General features: G+C 36.4%; 1 protein-coding gene across 15 annotated transcripts in view; it reads right to left on the bottom strand.

Moving 5' to 3' along the window:
* Positions 1–19,284, bottom strand: part of RYR2 (ryanodine receptor 2) — a 386,994-nt gene that overhangs the window by 302,050 nt on the left and 65,660 nt on the right. The gene's annotated exons all lie outside the window — the stretch shown is intronic.

Below are 19,284 nucleotides of genomic sequence, written 5' to 3'. Positions count from 1 at the left end.
TTCACACATTTACTGTTAGATACCTCCTTGTTTCCGTGAGAAGTCTACCACAGTTCTGAATTCTTCTTAAGACTAAATCCGTGTGAAAAAATTCTCAGACTACTGTTCACAACTTGTCCTCTGAGCATCTTTGATTTATAACCTATTCTTTCCTGCAGACCATTAATAAAATCATTAAGATGGGATACTTTCCCATGAATATGTCAAAAAGAGCCATTGCCAATATTGAATCTTTACCCAGCTTAAAATGCCACAAAAGGGCCATCACACAGTTGAAGCTGAACCATATTATGAAACCCCAAGCAATCATTACACTGAAAATCCAGTTTCTAGATATCTTCACTGTATAATCAAGTGCAAAAGAAATCTCAATTTTTTCATTAAAGATATTGGTTTTACCTTCAAAAAAAGGAACAATATCCACTGTCTCCAAAGACAGCTGCTGTTCAACACTTTTCTTAACCTGCCCCAATGTACCTATTTTGAAAAACATCAATGTACAAAATTAAAACTGCAGTAGTCTTAAAACAGTATACTACAAACTTTTTATCTAAGACATTATAATGTCTAGATATCAGGAAATAAATGTATTTTGTAGGGATAGTGCAGCTGACAGGAAAAACACTAAATTGACAAAAGTGGCAGATGAATTTCATTCCCAGATCTATCACAAAACTTCTCATTTGTCAGTTATTTCCAATTTTTTTTTGTCATAGACTGAAATATAACTTTAATTTACAAAGACCAAAAGATTCAGTGCAATAGTAGCATAAGACTGAAAATTTCTGCGTAAGAAATTAATTCATCCTGAGGTAGAAAAATTGGTTATTAAAGACACTGTGCAGGTATTAACAGAATAGTAAGCAGACCCCCATGCATTCTGTGCTGATCCTGCCTTTTGAAACAGTACAAAACTCTGGGTTCCTAAAAGAATTTTTTCCTTTTTTCTCATTACCCCAGTTTTCAAGGCACTCAGTTACTTAATAATTTATCTCGAGTCCTTCACAGTCTTCCTGTAGAGTTGAACAATTCATGGAAAAGTTGGAAGATTGAACTAACATACTGTGTACTGCTAACTTAGAAACATTAAGGAATTTTCAGGCACGCAGGAAAATGGCTTTCTATCACCAGGCTCTCCAGTCAGCAGGTAACTCTTCACAGGTTTTAATCAGGTGCAGTGACAGAAGGCTGCAGCGAACTGTGAGTCCCAAAAATATGTTATTAAGCAGGTGCAAAAATACCTTTCAGGCTTGTGTACATGTTTCAATGTAACATTCAGAGACAGCTCGATTTTTATTTCCTGTTTATTCCCTTGAACAAACTCACCAGCTATTGTACATGAGCCAATGAAATGGAAAATTATCACCAAGAATATTGAAACAGCAGGAGTATGTTTCACCTACTTCAACTCTAACTCTCAAAGGCTTCAACACACAAAATTATGCACAAGGACAAACAAACACTATAAATCACAAGTTTATATTTCTATATTCATGTTTTGTTCTTTCATACATATAAATACATATATATTTTACATGACATGGGATAAATAATACACTTCACTCAGCTCTAACTAGCAGAAAGGGCAAAAACCCCAAACATCAACAAATTCTTGTCATGTCTGTTTAGGCAGTGTTTCTATATTACTTTTTTTTTTTAAACCCAACATTTTCCCAAACAAATGTTAAAGTAGCTTAATAATGGTGGAAAGGAAAAATACTCAAATACAGATTTCATGATCACATGCTGAACTCCATTTTTCTTTAGAGTAAGAAATTCTGTCATTGCTTCCACTGTACTTTGAGAGTCCTGGGACAGTAAAAAGTATCATGTTATCACAGGAGCTTCATCTGATTTACTAGAAGGGCTTCCAGAAATTGCCAGAATTGCTACTAAAGACAATAGAAAAATAAACATTTTTCTTTTCAGTAAGAGGTTCTATGTATGGTCTATTTTTCAAAGGTTGTTCTTGACCAAGTGCTACACTTGTTAAAAATCCACTACCAGTTGTAAATCAGAGATGTCTGAGAAAGAGAAAAGAACATTTTAACCAGGGAATGGATTCAGTATAATGGTTTCATCTGATTTCATCTGAGCCAAAAAACAAAAAAAAAAACCAAAAAAACATCAAGGCTGGCTCTTTTAATGTTGGACATTTTTTCTCAATATTTCTTCATATGTTACATGCCTAAGAGTGGTGTTGGAATATTTTTATGTATTAATTCTTAATGTAAGATATGTCTGAATCACAGAAGCCAATGTAATTCATATTTATTAAAAAGAATTTCACTTTTCATTACCACTTTTCTTTCTTCATTCATTCGAACTGATATTTTAACATTTACTATTAAAGGCATAATCCACAATTTTATGGAAGTTTTCACATTTCCTCACAGTACAGCCATTTACAGTCATTTTGGGAACACAATTATATTTCAATACTTGTCCTCTAAATTCACTAATTTGAGTGTTTGCTTAAAAAACATTTAAGTATGGCAGCAAAGCTATGCTGACAATCATCTGTGTACCAAAGAGACTAAGAACCGTGAGCCCTTATATATTTCTTTTGGCTCTACTGAGTCCATCTGGCTCACTGAGCCCCAGCAAAACCTTTAGACTCGGATGTACCACCCTAAAAGCACCTAAAATTCACTCAGATAAGTCTATTTAACTATATCTGTCACTTAGAGCTCCTCAGCTTCATCTTCTTTTGCAGTGGATGGCAGGAGATCAGTTTTCCAGAAAGCAAGACACCTTATGAAACTGGGACTAAAGAGAGCCCCGATAAAGCACCCTCAGCAGGTGGTTTATCTACTACCTATTTCTGCAGGTGGTATCTACCCCTCTCCTTGGACTCTGTCAATGTTCAGCTTAGGCTGGGGTGACCAACACTTAGGCGTCCCAGTTTAGGTGTGATGAGTCCAAGCCTTAGCATGCTTACAGCAGCCTGTGCACTAAGAGGCAACAGGGAATCTTTTGCCTTCTCCAGAAGGCTCTCGTGTTTTTAGTGAAGAGGCAATATGAAAACTAACTCACAAGAGCTGAAGAATGCCAAGAAATTTAGACAAGCTTTGCACAACTACTGAAATTACAGCTGCATCTTAAATAACAACAACTCGCACGGTGTGAACCAGGGCTCCACATTCTTTCACTGCACAGTGCCTTACAAGTAAAGACCAAGCAAAGAATAGCCAGCTTATTAATTTCAACCTGAATCACATGCAAATCTAATTATTCTAAAGTAGCTGTCAGTCATTTATTCGATCTCTACTCACAACCCCTGAGCTCTGGGTCACAAGGTTCGTTTCTCCCTAGTTTTGGTATTAATTTACATGCACAACAAATGCAGCCTTCAGCCCCAAACAGCTAAGGGGTGGCCACAGTCAACATGATGGCAATATGAATAAATGCTGAGGCAACTCAGCATTTACAGAGCACAGCTAGCACGACCTGTGAGCCAGCCAACTCTCCAGTGCTCTGTCAGCTGCTCCAAAACATTTAGATGAATCAGAAAAAGCATAGGAAAATTCTGTGAAGTATAAATTTTGTGAGGTTTTGGTGGTCCAGCTTCCACACAACTGTTGTCCCAGGATGAAGAGCGGAATTGCTGCAGTTTGTCTTTAGGCATCTATGTCCAAGCTAGTGCCAGTAGGAAAGAAACTAATGTCAAGGAAAAAAAAAATACTGAATAGCTGGCATAAGTCCTGCTATACTTCTCATGTTAGGTCAGCATTACCAGTTGTCCTCATGTACAATTTTTATGGGCAGGCATAAGCTAATAGAACTAAAGTACAGGTCAGCAATCACAAATTCTCACAGTAAGTACCACAGTAGAAAAGGATATTTAATAAAAGCTGGCAAGCCTAAGGCATGACAGAACCTGCTGGTAGGATTACAGCTTACAGACCATGGAACAAGATTTATATATGCAAACATACACACATATTCACACATACACCTATATCATTAGCAAATCAGTATTACTGGCAGTTAAAACTTAGAATTCAAGATTTTAGGTTTGACTTGGCTTCCAGCTCCCAATAATTCATCTTAAGTAGTGATAAGATATAAAAATTTTGTCTTTTCCCCGCATGCTGTCATAAATTTTAAGAATATTAATGGCTAGGTAGAGATTTTCTTGACCCTTGTTGAGCAGGCCATTGATCTCAATACTGCAGATGTAAAAAAGTATGAAAAAAAATCTCTTTGGAAAGAAAGATATATAGACAAGGCCACATCATTTGAACCACAAACTTTGCTTACACAAATGCAGATTATTCTCTACGTCAATACTGACCTCCTTTTAGGTTCATCCTAAACCCCATATTTATTATTGAACTAAAAAAAAAATGGTGACAATTAAAGGAAAGTGAAGCCTATAGAACGAAATTATATAGGCCTCTTTGTGCCTTACCACCTGAAAACTCTACAGCATGCAGGAATTAAATCAATTTAAAGCAGTAGGTCACTAGCATAGACAACCCTCCAGAACAACCACTGGCCTTAGTGCTCCAGAAGGGAAATGCTGCTATGGTTGCCCAAGGAACTACTAATTGACAAGATACTTTTCTGCTAAGGACCATATAAATTCATTAAATATAAAACAAAAGTTTGACATCACCATTACATTGTTTATTGCAGCTGATGACTCAAGCCTGCAGGTTTTCCATTTGAATGGTTCTAAAACGGGTATATTTTTTTCTGAAATTCTCAGACTTGGTCTTTACTTAAATACAAACCTATCAAGATATTTTTAAGATTGCTTTTTAAGACCTAAAAGCCTGAGATCTGTCACACATACTTAACAAGGAAATTAAAGCTTATATTGATGTATTGATAAGTATACTGAGGTAAAATCACAAATTGCAAAAATAAAAAGTGCACAGATGCTCCAATTCATTTTTGGCTTTCTCAGGAAATACTTACAATAATAATACATCATTGTAAGACTGATTATATTTATTCTATGACATGCTGAGAAGCTTTCTGGAAGGTGCTGCTTTTGGCAGAAACACATTGCACTATATCATATTGCTAATGATAGGCAGAGCCTAACAAAACCAGACTTAAATCATTACTAAAATATGCAATAACAAATCAACAGTAATCAAGGTGTGCCTTTACAAGACATATTCTATTTTTTAAAAAGAGATGGATAGATGGATAGATAACAGTAATGTGTTTGTTTTAGGTTTATTTCAGCAGCTTGAAAAGTATCTTCTGGTCACTGCATCTATTCCATTTAGCCAGACAGGTCTACATGTCTGTTCAGTTTCCACTTTGCAGTTTAAGAGGAGGGGGTAAAAAAGAAAAAAAAAAAAAGAAAAAGTTTTTATTTGACCTGGTTGGGTTTTGACATTTTCCAGTTAAGCTGGGCCTGGTGGGAAGGATTGTCCTGCAACATTCAATTCACTTTAATTCTTGCAATTAGATGCGCTGTCTAATTTTTTTATCAGAATGCAACTTCTAATAACATTTACACAAACTCAGAATCCTTTCAAAAATCCTAAAGTGTATACCTATGTGGTTTCACCAGAAGCAAAATATTTTGTTATAAAAAAACAAAACAAAATATTTTTGGGCTCCGTAGTGCTCTTCTCTAATACATATGATTCAATTCTCTTGGTCTTATTGCCAAAAGCCAAAACCAACTTTTTTCAACTCCCTTTTTCATGTTCCCTCCCCTTTATTCTCAAGTCATGAAACAACAGTCTACAGAGTTTTAAAGACAGAAAAATACCTGACCAGCAACACTTCCCAAAAACAGAGTTAAGTAACTGCACTGAATTAAAGATTTGATTGCAGCATGCTGACCAAAAAGAAAACCAATCTCACAAACCTACTCAGAAGTACAAAGACAGTAAGAATAAATATAAAGCAAATACTAAGAAACAATAGAAAAACACTAGTGCTGAACACCCTAAACCAGATTGATTCTGTAAAGGACTTGCTGCAAAGCTTAATGACTCTAAACATACAAGCCGTTATTTTGTCCTCAGTTTATTTGATTGATACACTTTTCTAAATGCCAAGAAACTGTCCATAACTATCACTTCAATTACCATTTCCAAACAGGCAACACCTGGATTGACCTCACTGCATCTGATGTGCTCCTTTCTCCAAAATACGGTATATGCTTGTGCATATAATCCGCACAAGAAAGTGCCAAAATCTGCAATTTCTCCAGCCCAGTCACGGCAGGCAGAGCCTCAACTCTTTGTGGCAGGCTTGGATCCCTCAGTCTCTCCCCAGACATCCCAAATGATACCCTGTCCTGACTTTTCTCAGGAACATCATTCTGCCACTGCATTTTTTTCTGCACCAGTTTTCTCCAAGCTTGTGCTCCTTTGTATCTGAATCACCAAACCACTCACTTCTCTTGCCTCAACAAATACATTCTCCTTCCTCAACAAATACAACTCCTAACTTGCTCAAATGAAAATTTAAGAAGACCTTTAACTTTTGCTTTGAGACTTTGTCATCTTTTTCATCATCTTCTTGCTTTTCCTCCTGCCAATTTGTATGTCTAGCCTAACTCTGGTATTCATTAGAGATGGTCAAGAAATGTTCCAGGTTAAAAAGAAAATTATTGTGGAGTCGGGTCTAAGAAGAGTTGAATAGCAGATGACAAGAAAATCACTTTTACATTCAAGAAAACTTCATGTAATTTCACACTTTACTGCCTTCATGTAGCTTTTAGGAAAACTCCATAGTGCTCAAAAAACTCTTGTAGCAGCTTTCTGCATTACTGAAATCCTTTACGTTTATTGAAAACATTTTGTATTAAAAAGCAAATATAAATGCCTAATTCCTATGCAAAAAGAAGAGTTTATGTGCAAATAAAGCCCAAGCATTTTATTTACTGTTATTGCTGGTGGCTGCCTAAGAAGCTTTTACAGTTTAGAAAGTTTATATAATTTTCTAAGTGTGTTTAAGCAATCTCCCTGGCAAAGCCAGAAGAGAAAACAAGCTACTTCTCCAAGAACAATTACACACAAGTTAGATGCCTTCTGGGGGATTTAGATTTATAGGAATCATAGCAGTTTTAAATAGATATTTGAATGGGAAAGTAAACATTTACATAAAGGAGGATGGTTTGTGCTTATGCGAAATTCCTATTAAACCTCTAACCAAATATGAAAAAACACATCCAAAGATGGAGAAAAACACCTCCAGAACCGTAGACCTCTCAATTGCTGGGGCATTTGGCAGCTCCTTCCACACAGACATAGTCATCACCTTTCTGCACACCAGTTAGCTGCATCTATCCAGAAGTGGCAGGCAATTCCCAAACACCCATTAAAGGTGCTGGGCCAATAAAAGATTACTTGTTACTATAAATTAAGCCCAGGCAAGACCTCAGGCATTTGTAAAGGACTTAGGAGGAAGCTACACCAGTGCAACGCCTGCAGTTCTCAGCTTCAGAGATGTCTTGCTCCAAAGCCCCTTTGACCTCAGACTGCTTCTCTCATCCCTGGAAGGCAGTGAGCATATGCAGCTCCACGAGGAGGGAGGAAAAACACACTGCACTGCAGAGCACCAGCAACAACAGAGTTTGGGAAGAGCCTTGTGTCTTCCCCACTACGGCTGAGACAAAATCAGCTGCAAGACTAGCTAATGAAACTACATTTATTTTTTCCCTAAGTCATGAACACAGCGTGATACTGAAATCCAGCAAAAATTTATAACTATAAAAGGTTTCTCAGCCAAAAAAATAAAGTAACCACTTTGTCTATGTATCCCTGGAATAAGAGACAAGTAAGCTGACAAAAAGAAAAAGTAAATTTATTTTGAATTTAACCAGTATTTGTTACTTTCCCTTTCTTAAAACAGGCTTGGAGGGGAGGAGGTTTTTGTGGGTGGTTTTTTGTGTATGGATGTTCATTTGTTTTTAAGATAATTGTCTAAATATTACCTCTGGTTTCATATCATTTGCTTAGACTCATATATTCCCAATTTTAACAAGCTGATGTTCCTAACTATAGATGATTAACCTACTGTTCTGCAAAATTCCTGATCTATAAACAATTGAGGGTGTTTTTTAACCATACACCGTAAACAGGACTCACTGTTTATTCTGAAAATAAGACAGCTTTGTCTTATCTACTGCTTAATCCCACAGTCAGAAGCCTCCAAAAGTTTAATCAAAAGACCTTCTCTATAGAGTACAGAAAAGAAACTGTAGTACCAAAAATTTCTTCTTTGCAGGGGAAGCAGGGTGTTCTCCTTTTCTTTACAGTAATTATAGTATTGAGCTTGTTCTGCTCACTTTTAATCCTAGAGTTGCCTACAACAAATTTACAGACCCCAATGGAAGTGAATTAATTGTGAGTAACTTTTCCTGAAGGTTATTAAGAGAAACAGATATCAAAATCCTTCGCAAACTGCACTTTTTAAAAAAATATCTGTCTTTTAGAAACCTATACATAATTTTCTGTCTTGCATAAAAATAATAAATTTTAATGGAAATTGAAACATTTCATTCAGAAAGAAAAATCCTTTTAACACAAATCATTTTGAAGTAAAAATGTCTTCACAGATTTTTTAATGAGCTCTGATACTATTATAGCTATAAAACTGACCTCCAGTTAAAAAAAAAAAAGAAAATTCCATCTGGTTCTCAAGAGCTGGAGATGAGTCATTTTTGCCTCACCACTGCTGCTATCTTTTGGCATATTCTCCTATATACGTGTTAAATTTAGCAAATCTCTCTGATCTCCAGATAGAGAAAATGACTATGATTGCATTTAGATGTTCAGGTTTTGCCAAATTTTTACATGCTTCAGTTTTTGACTTGTAGAATGCAGCCATTCAGCAAAAGCATATAATGAAGCATTTAATTCACAGCAACAAGCAATGCAAGAACATAATTTTTACTATTCCTCTGGTCCAATGACCAACTGACCTGCCAACAGACCTTTAAAATAGTGTTTCATTGTTTGGGCTTCTTAAAAAATAGTATTTTCAGGAGTTGTATTAACAATCTATCATTAACAGGATAAATAGCTATCACAGAGCACAGAAGACAGACAAGTTGCTTAGTTCCAGTTCCCCACGTTTCTACTCACAGAGTGTAAATTTAAGATCGTAATCCCTCTCCATTGACATTGTGAACCAGGATGGGGGAACTCCTTCCTTGCTGAGGATCAGGCAGCTCTCTCAAACACCCTGAGTGGACTATGTGCTACCACATATCTTAGCATTATCAGAGTTACTCAAACACAGGTCTTTCTCCAGCGGGGTGAGGACACTTCTATTCAGACCAGCATTGCTGGTAAGTGCACAACTAAATGCCTCTGACAGAACTCAGAGAAATAACCATGCTGAATTCAAGGGGCTGCAGTAGGCACCTCTACTCAGAGCTACAGAAAGGTGAAACCAAGTCAATTACCTTGACCTTTATCTGTATACCAAAAAAAAAAAAAATTAACTTCAATTAGCACCATACCAGATGATGCTAACAGCAATATGACCTGTATGTTGTGATCATATAGACCAAAAAGCTACTTACAGATTTAAAAATGAATGGTAGCAGAACAACTGCCAACTCCACCATGAAAATTATCTAAGTGTAAAACTTAGGGTGATGTCCTTTCTTATTGGCACTGAAAAACTGCTAAGGTCTTAGATTTCTTATATTACTTGAGTAAGCTTATTTGCTTTTATTCAATGTCATTAAAATGAGAATCTAAAGAAAAGCTGCATCAGTGGTGAGCTATGATAAGAAAGCACTTTATCATACTAATGAAGTTAATACTCTAATAAGACAGTTGAAATCTGAAACAGTAAATACACAATTAGCAAAAATGCTGGAATAGAGGAATTAATAGGCTGAATAAGATGCACAGAGTCTCAAGAAAATAAAAAACTTATTGATCCGTAACCATGAAGCTCTCAAAGTTTGGCCCCTGAGAAATTGGCTTCCATCAGTAATAAAGAATGTGGTAAATTATAATTAAATTACTTAAATCATTGCACAGTAACAAGATCCTCAGTATTCTGTTGAGTTTGAAAGCAAATGTCTGTACTTTAAGCTTTTACATAAATGGAGGTAATCATATGAATCAGCATTATATAAGTTGTCTCTTTTCAATTGTCTTTTTAGAAAGAGATAACATATTTACTAAAAGTGACTTCACTGTTAGGAAACCTCATCCAAGAACTGCACATAGGGTTGGCAATGTGCTTAACTAGGAATGCATTGGAGGGAAAAATATTTTTTAAAAAAAACTTAAGAAAAAAAAAACTTAAACAGATATTAGCAAAAGCAACGGACAACCTTTCACTGCAGTAATCCATTAGTAAATTAAAGGGAGGATATCACCCTCATATGGCCACCTCAAAAGCAGAAATGCAGCATTTTTAGAAGGGGAAGGAAGCCATGCAATCCCACTGTCACTGCATGTAGGATTCAGGTGACTGGCAAGTCAGTTCTGTCGATAGACACTGGACTCTGTCCACAAAATGCTAATGGTCCTGTCCACCCACACCCTGCCATTACTCCCAGCAGACAGCTGAGCACTGCTCACATTGTTAGATGCACTGTGTTAAGCAGGATATCACCTCTGACTCCACAAGCTGCAAATTGCTGGAGGCTGAAGGAATGTCCTGGCTAAGCACCACGATTGCACTGCTCCACCACCAAACATCCCAATTTACAGTTGCCTCAATCTTACTGTGTTTATTTCAAACTCACATCTCATGAACACCACCAGACTTCAGAAATGCAGCTTTGCAAATCCTCTGTTTTGTGTTGCATTATAAACTTTTGCAAGCATTGAAGGGCAAGTAAATATGACCCTTTCTTTTTGTAATTGCTGGAAGACAACTGGATAAAGTCAAAGGCAGGGAGACCATTCCACACTGAATGAAGAGTGGCGAGATAGAAGTCCCAAAGTGTCACTTAATCTATTGATGTATCTTCTTCTCTTTTAAATAAATCCCTAGGTCACCCCAAAAACACTCATTATAAAGAGCAGAAAGGCAAACCCTCATTTCCATCTTATCAATGTACACATGACTCTGCCACGGTGCATCAGAGACCAGGCTGGTGACAGTCATTCCTGCAGCCAGCTTCATGGTAATAACTCCTTACTGGCAGGTCTCCTTTCTTCCTGACATGACAAGAAGGCATTAGGAATACAGAGTAGTTGGAAGACAGGAAATCATAGCTGTTCAGTCCTATCTAAACCAGTCACTGGGGACAGTAAGTGACAGGTGTCTACTGATAGCTGTCTTAGGGGCCAGAAACAAACAAAATTATCAAAGAAAACAAACAGAGATAATGCTCACATCTCAACACAAAGGCACTACAGCTGTCACTATAGGCAAGGCTTTATAGTACCTGCAGAGATGTCAGTGAAAGAATTCACACTGGTCCTCAATTCTTCCAATCCAGGCAGAATGGGCCCTGTCAGTCAGGGTTGAAGCTTTGCGACAGCAAATCCCTTTAGACTTCTACATCTGGTACTAACATGATCTATATTATTAACAAATAATCCACATTAAAAATAAGTTATTTTCCAATTTTCCTTGTATACTCACAATAACAGGTGGCTTCTTCAAATTAAAGGACTAACATCCAGACATATTCCTCCATCCAACTCCTGTATCTACAATCTCTTTTTTAGACAGAACCCAAAATGAACAAATAAAAGCAGTTCATCAGAGTTGTGGTACTTCCCTTGGAATTCCTTACATTTCAGACTGCCCTAGTTCAAAGAATCCCTTTTTATTTCAACCAAAGTCATATAGGAGGTAAAAATGCTTTAAAAAAATCTGCAAAATTCCCTTGTTGATACAATAACATGGGAAAGAGATTGGAGATTATGTAATACCCTAAGAGTACAAAGGAGAAAAATATTCTTCAAACCACAACAGTTGGAAGCTCAAAAGTACGTGGCCACTACAGGAATGTGTCACAAACACAGCTCAGCAAACTGAGAACACCATATATCCCAAGCCCTAACTAAAGAATGCTATAGACCCTCCTACAGTCAAGGATTCTACAAGATAACACCAAGAGGCTTAAAAAAAAAAAAGAAAAAAAAGGAAAGGAAGAAAACAGTGAAATACTGAGAAATACTGAGAACACCAAAATTTAGGGTGGTAGAACAAGAAAATGCAGGAAAGATAAAATATTTTTGTGTTTTCTGTCTTCTTGTTCTTTAACCCAGCCACAAAATATGGGACATGCAGAATTTAACATGTTATGAAAGACTTTCCAGCATGCTTTCTAACAGCTCCTTAGGTTCAGCATAATTAAAGATTATGGAGAAATAATTTATACATTCTTTGCAGAAAACCACAAAAGCAGGAAATTATCTGAACAGTCTTTTGATAAATTTAGGTCTTGAAAGTTGCTGAAATTCAAGAAAAGGCTTACTGCTTTGGTAGGGTAAAAAACTCACAACTTAATAAGATAAAATCTTAATTTTGAAAGGGCTTTTTTTCCCCCTTTTTTTTAATCATCACCCTCTTGCAGCAAAAAAGGAGATTAGAATAATGCCTACAGACTTTTAAGCATGGTTATACTTTAATGATAAACTGTGTTCTTTATTCTAGAACATGCACAATAATAGGAATACTCTCATGACTGGCAAAGAAAATTACACTGGAACCACTATAAGCAGGGTAGACCATTTTTTTTCCATCCCTTCACTCACAGAAAAAAATCAGAACTCCTCCTCCTCATCAAAGTGCTTTAGTCATTTTTGCTATTATGCAAATTTAACATTAAACTGTTAATATTTAACTGCCAAACAACAGACAACTCTCAGAACTCAAAACAGTATTCATATGCTAAACAAATGTCAAAGAAAAATAAGACCTTCTATTTAAACGCAGAGGACAAGTATGGATTAAAATTGCAAGTACCTGAAAAATGATACACCATATTATAAATATGACTTTTAAAACATACAGAAGAAAAAACTGAGGTGGACTTGGAGAGGAAACAATTCTGATTCTTCACAAGATAGTGCACATGCACAACTCTAAGTGGAAAATCCCTGATATCCAGCAGTACAAGAAAATCATGAGTCACCTGGATGGAGGATGGCTGAAATGTGGGAACCTCTCTTCTTTTGATTGAATTAGCAAAAACATTAATTTAAAAACTGTTAGGAGACTGTCCCTCCTCCTTACAAGAGGGTGGACTATCTGTGGAAATATGTAGATGATGCTTGGATAACTGGACAGTTAAAATTATTAAACAGAACTGTTTAGGTAAATGTCTCAGCTAGTTAAGAAACAAAATGGGCAATAATAGGAACACACACAAAAACAAATTTCTTTCTTCCAATACATGTGAAACAGTCTGCAGGAGTTTGAGATGCCAACCAAATAGCCCAGACAGCTGATTTGTCTTCAGCAATTCATTAGATGATTCCAGAGAGAAACCTGTCTGTAATACACTGAGTCTTTCTGAAGGATTCTGAAATAAAGAAGGTACATCCAGAGGCCTGGATTCAAAGAGGGATTTTGCTCTTCAGTGTTTACATCACTTCAAATAAATAAGAAGTTAGTAAAAATGTTTTGCTGTGACTGGACTATGTCTAACTACAGGTGAAAACAAAACAGGTTTGATGGGAAACCATGAACAAACAAACTTTAATAAAGTATGCACACAGTCATATATGCTCACAAGATCATGCCTCTTCTCCACATCTCTCTTTTCCCATTCTCATTAAAGGGTTTCTGCCTCCCTTCTCTGAAGCAATTTGAGATAAAAGGAATAAATAAGCAACATTGATTATGACAGTGTTGTTCTATGAACAGAGTTCATCAACACTTTTAAGTGGTTTCTGCATGAGATTTCAGATATAGCTTAGCAAAAAAAAAACAAAAAAACCACTCATACTTAAGCTTGTAAAGCCATCATAATAAAATGCTCTGATTCATAATGTAATTTCCAAGGCACTAATAGTGGAAATAAAATTTTCGCTCTTCAAGATCACCCAGTTGTAGGTCCTCTATATTAAGTATGATTTTCAACTAATAAACACACTGAACTAAAATTTGAAATGGTTTCTTAAGTACTGTGAAGCATGGATAGATGAAATTCAGTTAGAGCTCATTTTCAAAAAGAGGACAGTGATTAATTTAACTCTTTGGAATACTGACTACAGACCAAAACAATTCCAATAGTTATAAATATTGTGAACTGTGGAAGATTTTTTTTTTTCTAGGTACATGAAGGAAATAAAAACATCTGTTTTTTCTTATAATAACCCAAACTATGTTTTTTCTTTAGTCTCCTTGAGAGCTTATAGCCATGTCATAAACATGAGTTAAAATGAAACTATATAGAAGATGCATTTAACTCGCTCACATCTTGCCTAGCCAGACAAGTACAAATATTCTAATACTTATATTACTGCCCATTTCTGGGTATTAGATTTAATCCTAATGTATGCTCAAAATAAGTAGTACTACACTAATAATATAAAGTATTAGCTAAAATATTAAAATTATTGACATGGAAAATAATAATTCACTATTTCAATATCAGAACATACTAGCATATGGAAGTAATAAATATAAACAATCATGTGGGCTCTATAAAAAGTAAATAAATTGAACCAGAACAAGTAATACTGGCATAGGTTAAAAGGTACTATTTGAATTCTTCAAAGGTTAGAGATTTATTAAAAGAATAAGTTTTAAATATTCAAGAGTTCAGATTTATGACCAACTACCAGTATTAGGCCAAACCTAATGTTTCAGTACAATTACAGAGCCACTTCATCTTACTTTGTATGAATACTTACGCAAAAAGAATTACATGAAAAACACACTCAGAGTTCAAGCATTTTGTACAATGATCACTTTCATTTGTCATTGTTCCAAATTACTGTGAAGTAAAAAAACCCCAAACTTGTTCATATGGGCTCCTTGACAGAAATAGTGATGACATTCTGAACTAAGAAGTGATAGCTGTCCTATCTCTTGCACATTTTACATGAGTGCCCTTCACAAAGAGGTCCACATGAGAGGGTCCAAAATGCTGCAGCAGTAGTGGTGCTGAAGCTGGACTGAGAGGCAGCACTGCACCATCCCCACGTTCTGAGGGGGCTCTGCAGCTGTGGGAATTTCCACAATAGGCAAAAGGCAGTGTTGGCAATGGAACATTATGACAGATGGTTTGCAAAGTCCAAGGGGACTGACAAATAATTCATCCACCGAGTGCAATGACTGCAGAACTGGCCAAAAAGTTAGATTAGTTTTAATTGGGCAACAAGGAAAGAAGGGAAGTGTAGGAAGGGTATTTTGACGGCTACATTCAGTTTCTTAGTTAGAAACTGAAGTTTACTCCATGGCAGCATTCACCACAAGGATTAAAAATCCTTGTCCGAGGGCCAAGAAATAGGTTGTTTCAATGCAACCATGAGATAAGAGGGATAAGAGGAGATACACAAAGAACTGGGGAAATCAGGATTAACCAGAAAAGCAGGTCTGACCTCCTACAATGTCAGCTGACCAGCACCTGCAATAGTGAACAATAAAGTACAGGTAAAACTGAAAGTGCTTATACAACAGTATTAGAAGCCTAGAAATGTGTTAGATGGGAGACTTTGATCAGGACATTTTATCTGATACAAAAAAACTCAATATGCAGATGCAGCAATTTTTATCTCTCCATATGCAGTATGGACTAATGTCAGCTCAGGACAAGATGCAAAGATACAATTTTTTGGATGCAGTGACTGGTTCCTAGAAGAATTAGTCTTAAATCCCCCAAGAGAAGCTCTTCAGAATTTATTGAGAAGTGAAGCAAATTACTTGTATCAAGTTGTGAGTGGAAAAACACAATGTTTAAAAATAATCACAACAAACTTTAAAATAACATTTTAAAAAAGGAATATTCCAATAAATCCAGCAAAATGGTATTCAATTTCAAGAAAGGACACAAATAGAAATGGTGCAAGAAGACAAATCAAATGAAGAAAACCCAAAAGGAGTGGTCAAAAAAAAGCATGCAAGAATGCAAGCATGAGCTGTTCAAAAAACAATGTACTAGATGATCAGATAAAACTGCCTAACATTTCTAATAGAAAACAAAACAGATAGAGACCTTCTTAGCTCAACAGGAAAGTAAAGGAGATTATCTCAGTAAGAAAGCCAACAGTTTAAAAAACCTGGAAACTTACCCAAACAGGGAGAGGGAAGCACAAGACAGATCAAATGTACTGAAAATAAAGGAAAAATGGAGAAAAAAAATCGAAGAAATCCTTGCAAAGTTTTCAACAGACTGAAAGGTAGCTCTGATGAGAAGACCTGAGAGTCCTGCTGAGCAGGCTGACCATGAGCCAGCTGCCCTTGCAGCCAAGGTGGTCAGTGGTATCCTGGGGAAAAGAGTGGACAGCAGGTCAAAGGAGATGATCCTGTCCTTCTACTCTGCCCTAGTGAGTCTCCAGTTCTGGGCTCCTCAGAAAGATGGAACTGGTCCAACAGAGCATCTTTTAACTTAGTATATGCTAAGGAATATGTTAAAATAAAAACAGATAACTCTAAGCAAATTAGAAAAACGAAAGACTGAAAGTTAAGAGGTCACAAAATGTTCAGACTGTAATAAGGCAGCCCCTGATATAAAGGACTTCACTTTGTCACCTAGTTTTTGGAAATGCATCCAGCAGTGTTATGGGATAGATAACTAAATGAAGAGAAAAATCAGCTATGTAAACTTTTCTAGTCTAAGATGGCAGAAAAATTGTGGTAGAGTATTGTCAACTCAAAATTAATTTAAAGAACAAAATAAGCAGGGAAATATCATTAAAAATAAAAGCAATAGAAATGCATTCAGTGTAAATCACAATTCAAGTATTTGTTACTTAACATTAATTTTTCCGTAAGAAATTGTTGCTAGCGTTTGCTATGCAATAAGGGAAACAAAAGGGTCTCCAAGGCAGCTTCTACATAGGAACATATTTGTAGGCTAAGTGATCATTAGTAATAAAACTGATTATATTTGTTCACTTTCGTTATAAATTATTTTTGAAGTGACTGTTTCTCTTAGAAGAGCATCAGTGTTCCTGGACGCACAGGATTTCTCCCAGAGAGCAAGTAACTATTCTAGCAAGAAGCACTAGAGTTATTGCCAAAAAATTAACATTCACCTTATGTAATGAATGCAAAATCAGACAGCCCAGCTAAATGAAAACAGATTCCTTTACATGCTGCATTGCTTCAACATTAGCTTTGATCACATTGCACTTGAAAGGTGGCAGATGAAAAAAATTAATCTCCCACCACAGTGTTTGCTCCTTCTCTGGACAACCATGGCAGTCTGTGAAGGGATCATAAAGATAAACCTTTTTGTGTGTATGTCTCTGCTTTTCCTGTATGTATGTCTCCATCTCACCTGCCTCTAGAATCCATCTTGTTCTTGGGACATAAACACATAGCAAGAGCTGGATTTTTGTTATGCATCTGTGCAGTGTGTAACGCAGTGGGGATCTGTAGTATGATCAATGTCTCCAAGGGCCACCACTATATAATTACCCAGGATACAGCTACACACTCCAAGACCTTTTATAACAGTAATTGAAATGTCTCATTGTACTGGGAAGAGGACTTTTAGGACTAAATTGTCACAGTCCTTTCTCACCCAAAAATGAGAAATAAAGAGAGTCAGTCTAGTTTTTTGTGTTTTGTCACCCTAACTATACTTCCCCCTGTGAGCAAATTGGTGCAAAATCAGAATAGTAATTCCTTTCACTCTCCTGCTCAAAACAAAACATGCAGTATAAGCTTGCAGTGTAAGCTCACAGCATAAACTTGTCCTGCAGCCAGGAGGGAGCAAAACAAATTTGTCTGCCCCTTTTCCAGGACGGGATAAAAGCTGTGTGACAGTCCTGACCAAGCAACAAACAACTTCTTCAGAAGGCAAGAAGCACAGCTGCCACCCATAGAGAAGCAACAGCTATCCTTTATCAGCTTGATGCTGTTCTCATTCATGACTGTGACAAAGTAACAGGAAAAATGGAAATTTTTTCTATTTCACAAACACTGGATCACAGGAAAAGGGAGAGAATGCCCATCAACTCTTCAAATATTACAGTTAGCTGAAACAGAAAATGTACATACAGAGAAGTGATGAGTTTCTGGCTAAGGCAATGGACTAAATCTTTTCTCCTTTTAGATGACTAAATATTCTCAGTTTCTTAACCCTAGGAGTACTAGCCCCTTATCTTATGGGGTAAGATTAATACATCATACCACTGTTGTCTTCAAATACATAAAACATTTAAAAAGATGACACTACTACCAAAGATGACACAACAAGGCCATCCATAACTTGCCAAAAACTCTAAACTCAGGATTTTGTTTAGCATCTCTCAATTGAAGTATCAATCAGCTTGGTCACCTAAGTAATATAAAAAAGTACAGTGAGGTATCATTTTCTTCCTTCATTCTGAAAATCTTTAGTTTGGGACTTTGTGACACAAAGCTAATAAAGGCTCACAATCATCCTGTACTGGGAATCACATTGAAATAATGACACTTGATTGCAAATCCATTACTAAGTCTGTTTAGAATCATGTAAATCTGCTGGGTTTTGGCCACCAATCAATGCTGGGTCTACCTGCAAATTCCACGAACAAAGACTATCCATAGCACACTGCTTGACTTGGACTAAGTGAGCCATCTCTTCACAGGTTCCACTGCTTGTATTGGTGTATTTTTATGCTTTTAACTGACTTGTTTTATGCTTCTATCAGAGACTTTTTGACTTTTCATGCAGTTTTCAATGAAAATTTACAGCAGAGTGTACTGCCCTGTCTTTGTCCCAGTCCTGACATGGATTGCCTCCCTGACAGCAGAAACACCCAGACCTGGCTCTTGGCTTTTATCAAAAGAGTCATAAACTCTTTCTCCATATGAATTTTCAGAGAGGCACTGGTCAGAGCCACTCAGAAATCACTCACTCACTTTTTCTCAGGCCAGAACATACCATTGATTCAATGGTACAGCTGAGTAGCAAAATCTTGTGTGGTAGTATTCAGCATAGGTAACCAAAAGATCTGCATGAAGCACTGAAGGTCTGGGACAACACCAACAATCTAATAAAATATTTTCAGAAAATAATTTTAATGCCTAATCCATACTTTATATCTTTTTAAAAAACATGTCTTGTAATAGAAACATTTATAATATAGGAAAAACATGACAAGGGATTCCCTGGATCAGGGAATAAATCCGCTGGTGTTGCACATATATCTTATTATTTCCTTATATTCCCTCCATCTTAAGTGCACCTACTTTGTCTTACACAGATCTGAA

Source organism: Catharus ustulatus, chromosome 3, assembly GCF_009819885.2.
Source record: "Catharus ustulatus isolate bCatUst1 chromosome 3, bCatUst1.pri.v2, whole genome shotgun sequence".
Lineage (NCBI taxonomy): Eukaryota > Metazoa > Chordata > Aves > Passeriformes > Turdidae > Catharus > Catharus ustulatus.
This window is presented reverse-complemented; position numbering and strand designations above follow the sequence as displayed.